Here is a 16,528-nt window from a genome sequence, read left to right on the forward strand (position 1 = left end):
CTAACATTTTCTCTTCTTTCCCACCACAATTATTCGGCGCTGAAGAAAAAAGGTGCAGATTACCTGTGGGTCAGGCACAGGATATTAAGAACAAAGAGAGTTCTTGAAATCCACTTCATTCTGTCTGACAATTTGTGGATGAACAGTCAAGGAATTAAATTGGGCTGTGAAGGCTTTCAAAATGCTCCCATTTTAAACTTAAGATCATAAAGAGAAGCTTATAGTGTAAAAAAAGCCCACAAAAACCCTATCAAACTGCCCCAAATCCTATCTTTTATTGTTAAATAACATCAGAACATCAGAAAAAAAAATTATTATTTATATAAACTACTAGCTGTTATAAATGCTGAAGACTAAGAACTGAAATTATTTACAGACTCTTTTTCACAGCCAATGACTTTAAAGTACTCCTCTGCACTGAACATGTAACCCTTTTGTAGCACAATGGATGCCATTCTTTTCTAATAGGAAAAGTGATCAAAATCCTATTTTGCTTGCTCACATCAACAAATACACTTGGATCAAATATGATACTCCTAAAGTAAATAGTGTATATTCCAAAAGAAATACAGATCTTATTCTGCAACTTGTGTTTATTGAAGTAGCTATGATAAAACCAAATTTTACATTTTCATTTCAACTATTCCTTGTAACTGGAAAAATCCAATTTAAAATAAAACATGGCCTAAAGAAATATCTATATGGCAACTGCAGTGGACAGAGTGCCGTTCTAACAATCAGTTCTTGCTCCAACTCCAAGAAAGTAATTTGTTATTCTATTCTATTATGTTTTTCTATTTCTGTATATTTTGCAGGAAAAGTGAAGGGAAAATGGGGGGACGTCAAAGAAAGAATTTTAACAATAGATAGAAACAGCTAAACAAAACTCAAGTGTACTTGCTTGAAGAGTCTGTGTCATTCCTGGAGAGAATGGTGTTATGTTCAAAATGTCAAATTAACTTCATTTTAAAAGGCTAGCACTTCACATGTAAATAGCTTCTTTATTATATGATTCCTATTATCTGCTAATATATACTTTGGCAAAGACAAAAACAAACTATGATTAATGGGAGACAATGAAAATAAACCATGGAGACATTTTAAGAAGTAAAAAAAGCCATGAATCTCATCAGGATGTAAGGAATTATTCCCAAGCTCATTAATTTGCAAGTATACTGTTAGGAACATACACATTTTGTTGAAACTATACACTAAAGGCTGTTAAAATATATTTAGATTTTAAAGAATCTAAAAATTAAACTTATGAAAAAATGATTTTTCCACAAAAGCCTTAAAATGTCTCATTTATCTGGATATGAAGGGTTCATGTGGAAATTTTCACAAGATGATCTAAACTGTGTGTTTCAGTTCCACATGACCAACTCATTTAAACTTGCAGGGCCTTGGTGCTGTTGATAATATTCTAAATGCATATCATTAAAATGAAAGCTGCAATGCTTTGAGTGAGTCAATATCCCATCTTAGTAATTACCTGCTAATGATACAAAGCCAAATTTAAATTTTCTCTGCTGACCTTGCCAGTATGGACAGCAAAAGCATTTTCTTCTGTGGGCAGCCTGAAGACCTTTCCACAGCACTTTGAATTTTCTCTTTCCTTTTCTTCCCCACTCTCAGTTGCTGGCCCCTGTGCTGCTGCTCAGTGGCAGAAGTAGGGAGTGAGCTGACCCATCACTGCCTTGCCCAGCCAGAGCAGAGGACAGCTATCCTTTGTCAGAGCTGTAAGAGTGCCAGCTAGAGAGATGAGAGTTTTTTTGTGCACCTTACAGCCTGTGGTGGTTTAACCCCAGCTGGCAACTCAGGGAGAAGCAACAGAAAGGTGAATAAAGTGATAAAGTGATGCTCTGAGCTTGTAGGCTCCTGGGTATTTCAGTTCAGCTGTACATCTGCAAAGAACAACTCACAACCAACAATGTGATCCTCTTGAGAAAGGAAATCATATAGGCTCTATTTTTAGTGGCACCTAGCATGAAGGCATTTGTCATTTGCCATGTGAAAGAAATTAAGTGGTTAATAAGTTGCATAAGCCTATAGGAATGGTCTTCTCAAGTGAGCAAAGGAGGTATTTGTTATTCTTTGTAGCTCTAACACTCAGGAACTACAGCAGCACATTCCTCAACAGCCAGGCATCTTGCATTTCAGATGGGTTGAGGCTTTTAGCTGTGTTTTGCACACACCAGCAAAGCCACAGTTTTGCCTGAATGAAGACTTTGTTTTGCATTTTTGTTCGTTTACCTACAGCTATATGTGTGATGCAATTTAGGCCCACATTCATGAAGTGGAACTTCATGAACTTTCTGCAAGTCACCCATGGTAGTAGTTTCACATAGACAAGAAACTATTTCCAGTCATTCCCTCACATACTTATTAGGAAAAACTCTGTGCTGTGATTTGTATTTCCTTTCCTCTCTCTACCCTTCCTTCCTGCAATGCAACTGAGCTGTTCTTGAATTGCTACTGTGGAAAATTAAATGCAAATAGATGGGCTTTGTGTCTCAGCCTGAATGTGCAAGGGAGCTGCTGTGATGCCTGCTGGAAGGGAGTTCACATTGCTGATGGGTTCCTTAGAAAGTGAACTTGTCTTTGCCAACTCTTCATAGAACTCACAGTACTTTAAAAATAAGGTTTATATCTCTAAAACTAAATTCAATGCTGTTAAAAAGCTTTGGAATAAATACATTTGTCTTTTCCAGAACTCTCTGTTGATAAGAACTATCAGAAGTTGAATCACATGCTTCTCATAAAGCATCCCTAGCCACTGTCTGGTCAGGAGGTTCCCATTACAGACATCACAAACACTGGGAGGAGGTGAACTCTTATTTCAACCAAATGAGAAAAGTAATTTTAGATATTCCTCTGCAGAGACCTGATGACTCCACTCTGGGTGACCAAAGATTTGTTCAGCTGCCATCCTTATAGTATTTGGGGGTGGGAGGAAAATAATTAAGTCAGCTCTGTTTGAAGCTTTCTTCTCCCTGAGATCATTCCTTGTATCTCACCAGAAACAAGACTTATTGAACAGTCTTTTCCTGTTTCCAGAAATATTGCTTATTTTTGTGAGTCTGATTTTAATTGAGTCTATTTTGAGTATGTTCTACAGTCCTTTCTATGTTTGTTTTTTGGTTTTTTTTTAAGAAGTGACATCAGGTGTTTCTTCAACATCTAGCTAACCAGCTAGGAAATGAAGAGCCAAAGGTTCACTAAGACTTTCCAGGATCCATCTTCCAATCACAGCCAAATCAGACCAACTCTGCCACAATAACATTTGTGCCTCAGTAGAACTAGACCTAGAGGTCTGAATATGAGCTTCTGTCCATTGTTTATTGCTAAATGAAAGTCATCTGGCAAAAACAATCATAAATGCTTATATTCAACAGTCACTAAGGGCTGATTCCACTTTCAGCTCATCTTTATTATACTCTTTTGAAAACTCTTCTCAAGCAAAAAGTTTTACTTTCATAGATTGTTTAAAAAATATGTCTATTGAAGAAGCATTTCTTAGAATATTAAAGAATGCATATGCTATCCTTCTATTTTGAGAAAACGTGAAGTGTAATTTTCTAAGAAATTTATTTTCTTTGGCATCATCATGGTCAATATTTACTTTTAGGTCGGTAAACCTATCCCTTTATCTCAACAGTGGCTGACCTCCACCCACCAACAACACACTTGCTTTATACTGGATATTTTTTCTTTTTTACAGACATTGACACATCTAGGTTGGTTTTCTTCATTGCTGGCACATCATTGGTGATCCCAGCACAACAAATAAAATTCATGCCATAGTGAAAAAACCTGAGGTTTTGCAATGCTACTAGACAAGTTTGCAAATGAAATGCTTTAAATAGAACTGGGGTAATTGTCCATGAGGAAAACAAAGAACAGAAACACTCAAAGCTGTCATGTTTACTTCTTAAAAGAGCTGCTACCTATTTCATTTAAAAAAACTCCAGCCAAACAATACAAATATTTCATATTCCAACAACTTAACTTAGAAATGGTGGAACAACTAAAACCCACAAAGCTGCAGTATGGTTGTATGAGAATCATTATATTCTGTGTAACTTTAATCCTCATTCTGAATGGAAGATAATACCAGCTCTAGGGGGAGTGCTGCAGACTTAATCAGTGGGTTAATCTTTTTAGCATTCTGAAAAATTATCACAAACCAAATGTAAATGGGATAATTGTTAATACTAAGTTCATCAATATTTTAATTCATTCTCTATCAAAAAATTCTTATAATAGTATCATTTCAAAAACCACAAAGATGTAATAAATATACAAGTGATACAAGAAATAATAACTTTATAAAAATTATAAATATAACAAATAGTTATGAAATTATATTAATACTAATACAGTGATTTTTTTTTCTTTCTCCTGAATTATTTTGATTCATATCTACCAATATTTTATGTTCTGTCATGAACTTTGAGGCAATTTTACTGATTTCTGAAGCATTTTTTCACACCCCTGCAACTGAAAGCCTAGAAGTTCTCCCTTACTTTATACTCAAGAAAAATGAGCTATATAAACAATACCCACAATCACAGGTAACATGTTTTGGAGCAGCAGTACTTAGAGGAGCAATATTCTGATTTACTGTTGTTCTGATTTCTTCTTTTTCAATGGGTTACCACATCATTTTGTAAACATAATTTGTCACCAACACCAGCCAGAGTTCTCTGTAGCTACTTTTTGCCTTTCTTTCAGATCTGTTATTCCTGCTGAGAGAATCTACTAAAGAAGAATTTTTCATACTGACACCAACTGTAGTCTTGCTGTGAATAACCACATTCCCATAAAAATCATTCCATTTATTGCAAAGTTGTTGGCAGACCATAGGAATAATAGTCAACTCAGGAAACCTTTTATCCTGAAATCACACAGCTTAACCCTTTGCATGACCACATGTAGCTCATACATAAAAGCTATATTATCACACTGCTATTTAATTTCTTAGTGAAAGCTTTTCTGGTTTTAGCAAGTTTTTTAAATTATTGTTTCACAGTACTACATTTAAGTGAAATTTAAATAATAATTTTAAAAAGAATGAATTTGAATTAGGCAGTATTCAGGGTTTTTTATCAGTATACATTGTTATATTAAAAAATTAGAGACTTTTTCCCAATGCATGAAATATTACATACCATTTGAGTGTGGTTTTGATCATAAAGTAAACATTTGCATTCGTACAAAACTTTTTTTTTTTTTCCTACCCTCCTATGGTAAGTAAAGATTTATGAATTTACAATATAATTATTAAAAAAAATAGAAATTAAACCTGTATGCTTTATGGTTTTTTGGTGAAAGATACTTCTGCTAGTCTTTATATTTGCTGTGTTAAATACCAAACTAGTGGAGATTAGATTCAGGAAAGAGATGTTAGTTCTGTTAGTTAATCCTCTTGACAGTTTGGGAGTCAGAGGTTGTATTGCTTGCATTCAAATTTCTGTCTCAATTTATTAAACTGATGAAACAGAAAAAAGGGTGGTGAATATTTTCGCTGTCTATTTTGTTCTGCTTATAAATCCTTGTTTGTAGGTAATCACAGCTTGATTTATGATTTTATTCATTTGACCAAGGTAATAATGGGAGTTTTGGACTTGTGGACACACCTTTAATGTAAGTTTTATTGCAAAAAATGAATTTAAATGTTTGTATTTTTAAACTTTTCAAAGTAAAATAAAACTCCTAGAAACCATCTTTCTCATGCTCTGACTGCTGCTACAACTGTCCCTCCCCTGCTGGGGAAGGAGTTATTCCCCTGTGTATCCATTACAATCGCAATGTGAGTTATACAAATAGCAGAAAAAGAGGAGATCTTTTAACTGACTGAAGGGATTTTCTGCAGTTCAGAAAGTATCATTTGCTTAGATAAAGCTGATCTTTCTCCTGACAGCGTTTCAGCTGAGCCAGTCTGGCCCTGCTGCCAGTGAACACACGTGAGCTCTCTCCCATCTCTGACTGCACAGTGCTACAGGTAACCTTCACACAATGCCTGGACTGCCTTGTTCCAACTGGATGAGGATCTTGGAAAACCCCAAAAAATAAAATCAGTGCTCCATTCCTTCAGTACCTCATTGTTTCTTTTGTAAAACCATTTGTTTACATTTTAAAGTCCTCGTTAAAGCCTCATGCTCTAACACACTTTAAGGTAGTTTTTAGTCTTCTATAGGATTACCCAGCCTCTTGAACATATCTAAAGAAAAATTTTATAAATGCATTTAACAAGAGCCAAATTTTACTTTAAAACACAGAAAAATTGTAGTGATACTGCAAAGAGTAAAGGAAATAATGCTCTCCCTCTTTCTTTACAGTTTCATTAGACCATTGAACTGGATGAAATTCAGATAGAGGCCTTATTGTAACCACACTGAAACAGTAGAAATCTCCTGAGACTGTGAAACTCAAACATTTTGGGAACCAACTTCAAGCACTCCTTTCGTGCTTTTAAAAGAAAATGAATGAAAGAAACTTCTTAATTTTTTTCCCTGTGGAAACATTTTAATATAATTGCTACCAATAAACTAAAACAAACAAACAAACAAAACAAGCTAAAAACCCAGCACAGATATGTTTAGAATACATATATATGCATATTTTCTATACATTTAATCTTCAATCATAGCACTCACACATAACCACACCAGCACAAAGGGCTTTCATAATATCAAACAACTTGTAAACAACTTTGTAAATCCATGCCAGAATTAAACCTAGGCTGACAAGATTGATAGAAACCACCTACCATGCATATTGCTAAGATGCTTCAGCTGTGGTTTCAAATATTTGTGCTTATGTGAGGATTGGCTAATGTACTCTGATCCTGCAAAATAGCAGGTAAGGATGACAGTTTCAACTTGCTTTCCTAAAATAATTACATTACATAATTTTCAGAGACTAATCCACTGAAAAATCAACCTGAATAATTCAAATCTGAGATTTAAAAATGAATTAAAAAAAAACAAACCAACAATCAGAAGATATTTTTTCTAAAGGTGACTATTATGTTCTCTTCAGTTTGCTCTCTGGGTTTTTGTATTGGAAAAGACCCATGAAAAAAAAGTAGTTTGCCACAAAGTAGTGGAATCAGCATAAAATAACTGCATTACGTGAACAGAAAGGGCAGGCTGGGAAAGATATTTGAGTGTAAATTAATGTTGATCTTAGCTGGAATAACTTGCACTCTTTAGCACTTGCAGCTGCACCAGGGACTTGACTGGCTATATGAGATTTTACACATCTGTCAGCTTAATCAGAGACCAAAACACCAAATCTACTGTTCAGGAATGTTATTTGAATTTATCAAACTTTTTAGATTACAAACTAATAGTGGAATATTTAGTGTTATGAACAAGTCTTTACATCTATAGTAGTAGATAGGATTTTGTTGAGTGTTATCAAATTCAAAATATTTAAATAAAATGTTTAAAAAAGTTCACATCACTTGCATGAAATCTTAAAAGCCAAAGTGAAGCCTCTCTACACAAGAATAAAAGGAAAACAATACAATAATTAGTATATTAACTGCTTTTACTGTTAGTATCAACTATTTATTAATTTATTTGACATTACTGCTCTTTGTTTCAGAAATTTAACTAATGAAATGAACCTGATCAAATCTGAAATGACAATTCTGGCACTAAGAGTTCTTCAGAATGAACCACATCACTATCTGATTTTGGATCTAACATGATGAACCATCAAGCAGTGTATCTGTGCTAAGGGAATGACTTGCATATCAGCAATTTTGCAACCTCTCAAAAATAAAAAATCATTAAGGGCATATTTATCTGTCAGCAATATAACATAAGACAGTGTTTAGAAATCTGCTAATGGTTGAAAAGTTCTCAATCTGTTACAGTCCTTGCAGTCAGTTTTGCATCTCCTCATTTCCATCCAGTCTAAGGCTTTTTCTATGGTTCCATTACTGGCTGTAAGAGAATTTTCAAAGCCCTGTCTCATGTCCTTCATTACGCAGCAATCTGCCTTTCAGAGGCTGCCCCTGCAGCCCAGCACAGAGGTCTCTGCTGCAATTCAAGCTGAACTGTGGGGTAGATCTGGGATTCCAGTAACAGACCCTGCCTATGCACAGATTTGATACAGGCATTGCAATGGCTTCCAGGTACCTTACCACTGTCCTCCAAAACACTATCTCCTGAACCAGCTTATCCTAAATCTGGTATTTCAGACTCTGTAATGGGCAGGTACAATTGCTACCTGAAAAGCATGCCAGCATTTGGTATTTCATTTCCTGGGAAAGGGACAAGAATGTTAGTTCTGTCATTGGAAGGAACATATTTGAATATCTAATTTGGGAAAGTACATAGACAAAACATGTTTTGTTATTTTGATATAAATTACTTTCAGTGTAACATCTTGGAGATGGCTCTCATACCACTAAAATTAGCTTGCTGCCTACCACAAACCTTTTTGCACTAGCACTGACAAGTGGGATGCCATCCAGAGGGACATTGACAGGCTTGAGGAGTGGGGTAATATGAATTTAATGAAATGCAATTAAATGCAAGGTATTGCAGCTGGACAGGGACAATCACCCATATCAGTACAGGCTGGTGGTGAGCTGAGAGAAACTAGCCCTGTTCAGAAAGACTTGGGGATTCCAGTGGATAAAAACCCCCTGGATGTAACCTGCACCCCAGAAAGCCAACAGTACACAGGGTTACAAGAAAAGAGGCCTGAAGAGCAGGTTGAGGGATGTGATTTCCCCCTTTCCCCTTCTCTGCCCTGGTGAGATCCCACATGGACAGCTGCTTCCAGCTCAGGGGGCCTTGGAACAGGAAAGAGGGGCAGGCTGTGAAGTCAGGCTGAGAGAGCTGGGGTTGTTTAGTGTGGAGAAGAGAGGGCTCTGGGGTGACCTAACTGTGGCTTTTCAAAATAATAAGTGGATTTAGAAGAAAGCTGGGGACAGAGTTTTTACTAAGGTCTGTATCAATAGGACAAGGAATAAGGGGTAACAGTTTTACACTGAAAGAGGAGAGATTTAGATTAGGTACATGGAAGAAATTCTTTACTGGGAGAGTGGTGAGGTACTTGAACAAGTTGCCCAGAGAAGTTGTGGATGTGGATCCCTGGATGATGCTCTGAGCAACCTGGTCTAGTGGAAGATGTCCCTGACCATGGCAGTGGGGTTGGACTGGATTATTGTTAAAGGGTCCTTCTGAACCAAACCATTCTGTAAATCCATGAAATGCTCTATACTAGACTGGGCAATTTGAATGTCCATGTATTTCTTCACAAAGCATGCCTGTCTAGTCTTTAGCTGATTTGCAGTACAGCAAAATTCAGGCATACCAAACAGAAGCCCTAGTACAGGTTGACTACATGGAGCTCTTGATAGCTACTAGCTCACAAGTACAGACACCTGAAACCCTGCCATGATTAAGGATGACTGATGGCCTTCTGCTCTAAATGCTGGGGTATTTTTTAACCTGTGGTTTTAAAAACCAGACCTTACCTGAAATGCATGTATAACTCAAATTGGAACAAGTTCAACTTACAAAAATAATAATAAAAAAACAAGAAAAAACCAAACCAAAAAACCAAACCAAAAGTGCTCCCCCAAAACTCCCCAACAATAGTAAAGAAAATAAATGCAACAGAAAACTGGAAAGCTTTCTTGGATGATTATTGGCATTTTTTGTACTTTTTTTTCCTTTAAGTTGTTTGAATACACATATTTCCTAATTGTGTCAGTAGAGAGAGAAGTTGTGCCAGTATGTTCTTGAGGACTGATGTGTTAAAGAGACCAAACTGGAGCTTTGTTAGAAAGCCAGCTATAACTGTACACAGTAACAACTGCTGTAACCACCAGAATCAACAGCTGCTTTTCTCTCTTGAGTACTTTATGACAGAATCATGATCCCTGTATCTGTAGATGTCATTCTTATCATTACCATGATGAGAAGACTAAGGAACAGTGATCAGGAATTACCTAAAGTACTGGCAACCACAAACCCAGACCTCGTGTTGTATCATCCACATAAATATGTATGTAAAATATGCAACAAGTGATTAGCTCCCAATGCCAGCAAAGGCTCACCCTGATTATGTCCAGGGTTTGGACTACAGCTTTAGACACAAGACTGCCTTGATCTGATTATTATTTTGTGGGGAAGTTGAGAAAGCTTTTCTCTCTGGTAATGGTGTTTCACAATACTGCTTCTGCACTTTCTTGGTCTGACTGCAGCTCCCCCAGCTCCTATCACTGACTGTACATCTCCACACAACACAAGTTTAAATCTAGGCAACGTCATATCTGTCATGGCTGTCCAAAGCTGGATCCATGACATTTCTACAAGGTGCGGAAGAACAGATGATGAATTTCTACACTGCTAATAGTGGCCAACCTGCTCTCCCAGCTTGCTTTGGAGCTTGCTCAAAATCTGCACTTAAGAACTGGCTTGCATCCAAGCACTTCATTTGTTAGATTATTTGAATCTAGGACCAGATGTGCTAAAATGCTTTCAGAAAGAAGAGCATTTTACCCTACAAGTCATGGTTCTTTGAGATGTGCAATAACCTGCATACAGTAAGCCTGTCGAACGCAGTAATGAATTCAATGATGTGTATTATCATAATGCCCAGGATCCCAAATCATGGAGTGCTACTGTGCTAAAAGTTGCCAGTCCGAGTCTGTGGTGCATTAAAGTACCCAGCTCCGAGGGGAAATAGTTTCCCTTTCTCCTTCAGATTAAAGAAACAGAACATATGGCTGTGTTGCTTCAAAGGCATTCCTACAGGGCACTGCGTGGTACACTGGGGACAGAGCTGTGTGCACGGTCACTGAAGGACCTGTGAGGAAAGTCACTTAGTCTCCTGTGGTGTTACTGATACCGACAAAGGAGAAATTTTCAGGCTGATGAAAAGAGGATATATGTCCCTGTCATGAAAAAAGGTCTCCTTGAGGGCCAGAAGTGATTTATAGGGTACATTTGTTTCCAGCAGCAGGGAAGCAGCCAGGTTTCACCTGTAAGAATTGAAGGCAAAGGCCAAAAAGCAACTAATCTACAAGGAGTCTGCTCCATTACCAGGCTTTATGGATGCTGTCCTGGGTATTAGTTGTTGCCTTTCTTATCCATGAGCTCTGACAATGATCTCCCATTTTGGAAATCCCTGTAGTGCCTGGTGTTAGCACAGAGTGTATCACATCTGCTTTAGAGACATGGGAGTCTGCCCTGCAATGTGGACTTTAGTGGTCCTTTAGGGAACAGAAGGGCTCAGCACACTGCTGGGTGTCAGACATCTCCATCACATTTTAAGTAAAAAAGCTGTCCTCCACACAGTCATGAGCTTGAAAAGGAATAGGAGGGAAAGATAGACTTGATAAACACCATAGTCTAATGACTGGGGGCCACAAACAAGAGCAGGAACTTCCACTTAAACAACCCCCAAAAAGCAGTTTTCATTTCGAAAAATTGATAGTTAATTTCTCTCTATCAACTTCTAGATCACAGTAAATTGAAGCTAGCAGTTACAGACCTTTATGAGTCCTGGAAGGATTTATTGCCCTGTGGGTAGAAGGATGAGGTTTAAAAAGCAAACACAGAGCAGGAGAGTGCAAGGACATAAATGCTGTTTATTCTCTACTTTAAAATATGAGAATATGCATCTGTGGAAGACAGTACCTCAAGGCTTCATTAAAGCTGGAATTGTTCCCATATGTGTAAAACACAGGGTTTGTAACATGTTTTTGTATTAATCTAACATTATTTAATGAAGTGAAGAGACAGAGAGATGGGCAGTTCTTGTGCTGCTCCTCAGTGCACTATCCATGCACACTCTTTCAGGGATGGGGCATCCACAACTTGGGCAACCTGTTCCAGTTTCTCACCATCCTTACACTAAAGTCTTTCTACCCAATACCTAATCCAAACCTGCCCTCTTTTAGTTTAAAGCCATCAATCCTGTCACTAGATGACACCTCTCCTGTTCTCCCCTCTATGTACTCAAAGGCCACAATAAGGTTTTCCTGGAACATTCTCTTCTCCAGGTTGAAGAACTCCAACTCTCTCAGCCTTTCCTCATAGAAGAGGTGCTCCAATCCTCTCATCACCTTTGTGGCCTCCTATGGGCTCACTCTATGCCCTTCCTTTGCTGGGGTCCCAGAGCTGGACACAGTACTCCAGGTGAGATCTCAGGAGGGCAGAGTAAAGGGGGACAATCCCCTCCTCAACTTGCTGGTCATGCTTTTTATGCAGCCCAGGACACAACTGGCTTTCTGGGCTGCAAACAAACATTGCCAGGTCATGTTTAGCTTCTTGCTTAGCTTCTTTTCTTCAAGCCTTTCAAGGTCCTTCTGGATGACATCTCTTCCCTCCAAAGTGTTGAACACATCTTCTTTGTTGGGATGTACCATTCCTGAGCTTGGAGGATTGTTCAGTCATTGAATATTAAACACTTTTCTTGGGCCCCTCATCCCTCAAGGGATTTATCCCATGGTCCTGTCAGGTAGATTGTTGAAGAGGCCAAAGTCTTCTGAAGTGCAGGGTTGTAAGCTTCCTGTGCACTCTCCTTGCTGCCCCAAGCATCTTAAAATCCACCATTTCATGGTCACTGCAGCCAATCCTTGAGCTTCAATTTCCCCACCAGTCCTTCCTTCTTGGCGAGAACAAGGTCCAGCACAACACCTCTCCATCACTTGCAGAAGGAAGTCATCATTAATGCATTACAGAATTTCCTGGACTGCTTATAACCTACTGTGTTGTACCTCCAAGAGATATTTGGGTGGCTAAAGCTCAGTATGAGGATCAGCAATTGCTAATGTGAGGCTGTTCCTAACTGTTTACAGACAGCCTCATCCACTCAATCTTCCTGGTTAGGTGGTCAGCAGCAGACTTAATGTCACCTGTTCCCTGCTCTCCCTTTACTCCTGACTCATGAGCTCCAGTCAGCTCCTTATCTATCTCCAGGTAGTGCTCCATGCACTCCATTATTGACATCCACAGAGGGTTACAGGCCCTCCTCACGTCCCCTGCCTGTCCTTCCTAAACATCTTGCACATCTTCATTCCAACATTCCAATCACAAGAGCCATGCCACCAGTCTCTGTGATGGCAATAAGATCATATATCTGCAGGCATGCACATGCCTCTAACTCCTCTTCTCTACTCCCCATGTTGTTTTTTGCATAGCAGGATTCAAGATAGCCCCTGATTAAGCCAGCTTACGGGCTAGAATGGCTGTAATTCCTTTGTGCTGTTCTTCAGGTGCTCTTCTGCTGACCTATGATCCCTCTCCAGGTAGGACTGGTAGGAATGGGATAGATTAAGGTTCCTCTCCTGCAGCAACTTTAGTTTAAAGCCTCAAGCCTTTGACTGAAGATGTTCTTCTCCTTCTCTGACAGATGGAGCCAATCAGCTCCACCTGTCACACCTTTGGCAGGCAGGTCTGCTGTGCTGCCCCTGCCCCAGGAGAAATCTCTGCTTTCTGCAGTGTGAGTTCTGCACTGCAGTCTGCCCTTCAGCAGCCCTGTCTGCGTGGAGGCATTGGCCACAGCCAGGACAGAGGGAGCAGATCCCCCATCAGAGCTGCAGCCTTTGCTCCCAGAGGAGTGCCCAGCACTCTGCCTTGGCAGTCAGGTGGGATGAGTGCCCCTGACCTGTGCAGATGGCTGCAGAACAGTGCTTGGCTGCTGGTAGACTTCACATGTCCACACTTGGCCAGTGGAATGTCCCTCCTCTGAGACCTCCCTGCCAAGCAAAAGCCACACCATAACCTGTCTGCCTGCCACCATGACTCCTGGCCTGGCATGTGCCAGGACAGTAAGCCCAAGAGCTGCCTGCTCCTGGTGTCTGTGCTCCCCTGGGGCTTCCCTGGCTGAGGACCCCCCTGTAATCCATGCTCCCTGCTCTGCTGTACAGCACACCTGCACTTTATGAAATTACAGCTAATGCAAGAAAACACTCTTTATTATGGCACTTAGATCAAATTATACATAAGTAAACATTAATATTTTTCTTTTCAGTGTGTTAAAAATCTTGTCATACCCCTTTAACATGCTGTTTAAGAAGTGTTCCTAAAATCAGAAATTACTGGCTATTACATCACTTTGTAATTAATTATTTCAAATAAATCTGTGCAAAGTGAAGGAAATAAGCAATTTATTTTATTTTTTTCAAAGCAATAAAATAAGAACCAGTATAAGGGTGAAAATCTAACAGTAGCTAACCCAGAAACAGAATACTGACTACAGAGCTAGATACTGAGATCTCCCTCAATTTTTTCAATGAGTTTAAAATATTATTATTATTTACCATTATTATTACTATTACATAAGGAACATACATAAAAATAGATGATTAATTTACCTGGCTGTACCCCCTACTAAATTCAGCTGATATGCATTGGCATTGATTCACTTTATACTAAAAATTGACTGCTGAAGTTTAGAATTTAACCTGACAGCATTTCTAAATCTCTAGGCTGAGCTTTGAAAAGCCAGTTAGGTCACACATAAATCAAACTGTGCTTCAGAAATCACTGCTGCAACTCTGCTCTTTGCATTCAAAATGTTCAATCATTCTCCAGCATTTTATGAGAAGAAAAAGTATTTTCACTTGGATAACAAGAGAGCTATTCTGAGTGTTCTGGAATGTGTTGGATGAAAGAAGATTTTTATTTAAAAACATTAACTTGTGGTATCTGTAAAAATGTGCTTCATAGGCCAAAGTTATGACAGATGATTGCCTGCCTTTAAAAGTGGCCTCTCTATGTGCCAAGAAGGGTTCCCTCTGAGCCTGGGTGAGAGAGAGGGCATCAGCTTTCAGGTTTCCACTTTGAATTAAGCCTAGACGCATCTACTCTGTAGGTTAGAGATGTTCCAAATCTAGCTTTGCTGATCTTCATACTACTCCTGGCCAAGGATACCCAAGCTCTGAAGCTCAGTGGCAATGGTGCCTACAAACCTTTTCAATCCCAATAGCCCAGATACTTGTGCCCATGAGCTGTAAAGCTTAGACTTGAGCTAGATCTTTCAGACTTAGTCCTTCATCAGAGAAAATAGATGCTTTAAGCCTGAGGCATGTCCAAACTGAATTGTCCACAGTTTTTATGAAAGTCTGTCAAGCTGTGAGCAGCCTGAACTTCCAAACCACCAAGCAAGGACTTTTGAGTTTCTGAGTTGGATATGAGGAATCTGCCCTGAGGTCACAGCTTTGGGAAACTGGCAGGCCCTGCTAGCCAAATGGTGATGCTCACAAGAATGACAGAGAGTGGCTCCAAGGACAACATGCTGCTCAAGAACACCACGTCTCTGTGACACGTTCTAAAAACTGTGTCATTGCTGGTGAACTGAAAGCCTCAGTCTGTGATGAGGTCTAGTCCTCACATGCTGCTTCCCACAAAGTAGAGGCTCTCTTACACCCTTTCACTGTGTACTCTGAAGGCTGCACACCTCTTGACTCCTTGGGCAAGGCATGATCCTTCAGGCTGGAGCTCATGCTCCCCAGACATAAGGATTAGAGCTCGTGTACAAGGACATGCACACAGCTGCTTACTCTGGGTCCTCTAGGTACAGAGACAGACCAGGGTAAAGACACAAACTATTACACTTCAGTTTGGACATGCAACATAAACTGGCCTGTTATGGTGGAAATGCAGAGTCAGGCTTTCCAGTGAGCTCCTCTGCCTTCAAGAACCCCCTGGAGCAGCTGCTCCCCATACACAGCTTCAAAGCTCTTGAGTGAATGAACTGTGCTGTATTGTTAAGGCTGCAACATGTCTATTAGCAGAAGATAATCTACCACTCCTGGCATGTCACTGATTAACTTCCATTAAAGTCAGGGAGGCTGACAATCGTGTATGAAGTAGCCACATATCTGGCTCTGAACAGCAAATGAAAACACACTGAACTTTATTAAATATACTGCTAAAATACAGAAAGAGTAGTACTTTTTCATTCTGCTCTGGTTAAAATTAAATGTAACCAGAAATCAGAAACAGAATTGGAAAATAACTAGCATTGTTATATTTTTAGACAGATCTGAAAAAAAAGTCCTACACATGCAACACATTGATGGTGCTCCTTATATCCAGAACAATCATATCTTTAAACACAGCTACCTTAATGAAAGAAAATGCAACTTCAAAATTTAAAGAAACCAGCTATTTTACTGTAAGTATAAAAAAATAAATACTTTAAGGAATGGATGAAAAAAAAAGCATGTTCAATAATTTCATTACATTCTAAGATGCCAAATCATCTGTGAGTGGTTTCTTTTTAGATGAAAAGAAATCAAAATATAGGACAGATGTTGGACAAACCACATTTGAATTCTATCACACACTGGCATTTTTCAAATTATTTTGGCTCATCTATTGAATAAGGTGTATTTTGCTTGATTTTGAAAAGGGAAACATCAGGAAATATTTAAAGGCCAATTGCTGCCAATTAACTTTGATCAGCATAAGTTGCATTTGAATCTTTTAGATTCTTTTGCTGTCTGGAATAACACACTATTCTAAAATCTAGCAAAACAACAACT

At 38.8% G+C, this 16,528-nt stretch overlaps 1 protein-coding gene across 3 annotated transcripts in view; it reads right to left on the bottom strand.

Annotated features, from left to right (window-relative positions):
• EYA1 (EYA transcriptional coactivator and phosphatase 1) overlaps positions 1-16,528 on the bottom strand; it is a 155,531-nt gene that overhangs the window by 19,829 nt on the left and 119,174 nt on the right. The window lies entirely within an intron of this gene.

The sequence above is a fragment of the Erithacus rubecula genome (genome assembly GCF_903797595.1).
Source record: "Erithacus rubecula genome assembly, chromosome: 3".
Taxonomy (NCBI): Eukaryota; Metazoa; Chordata; class Aves; order Passeriformes; family Muscicapidae; genus Erithacus; species Erithacus rubecula.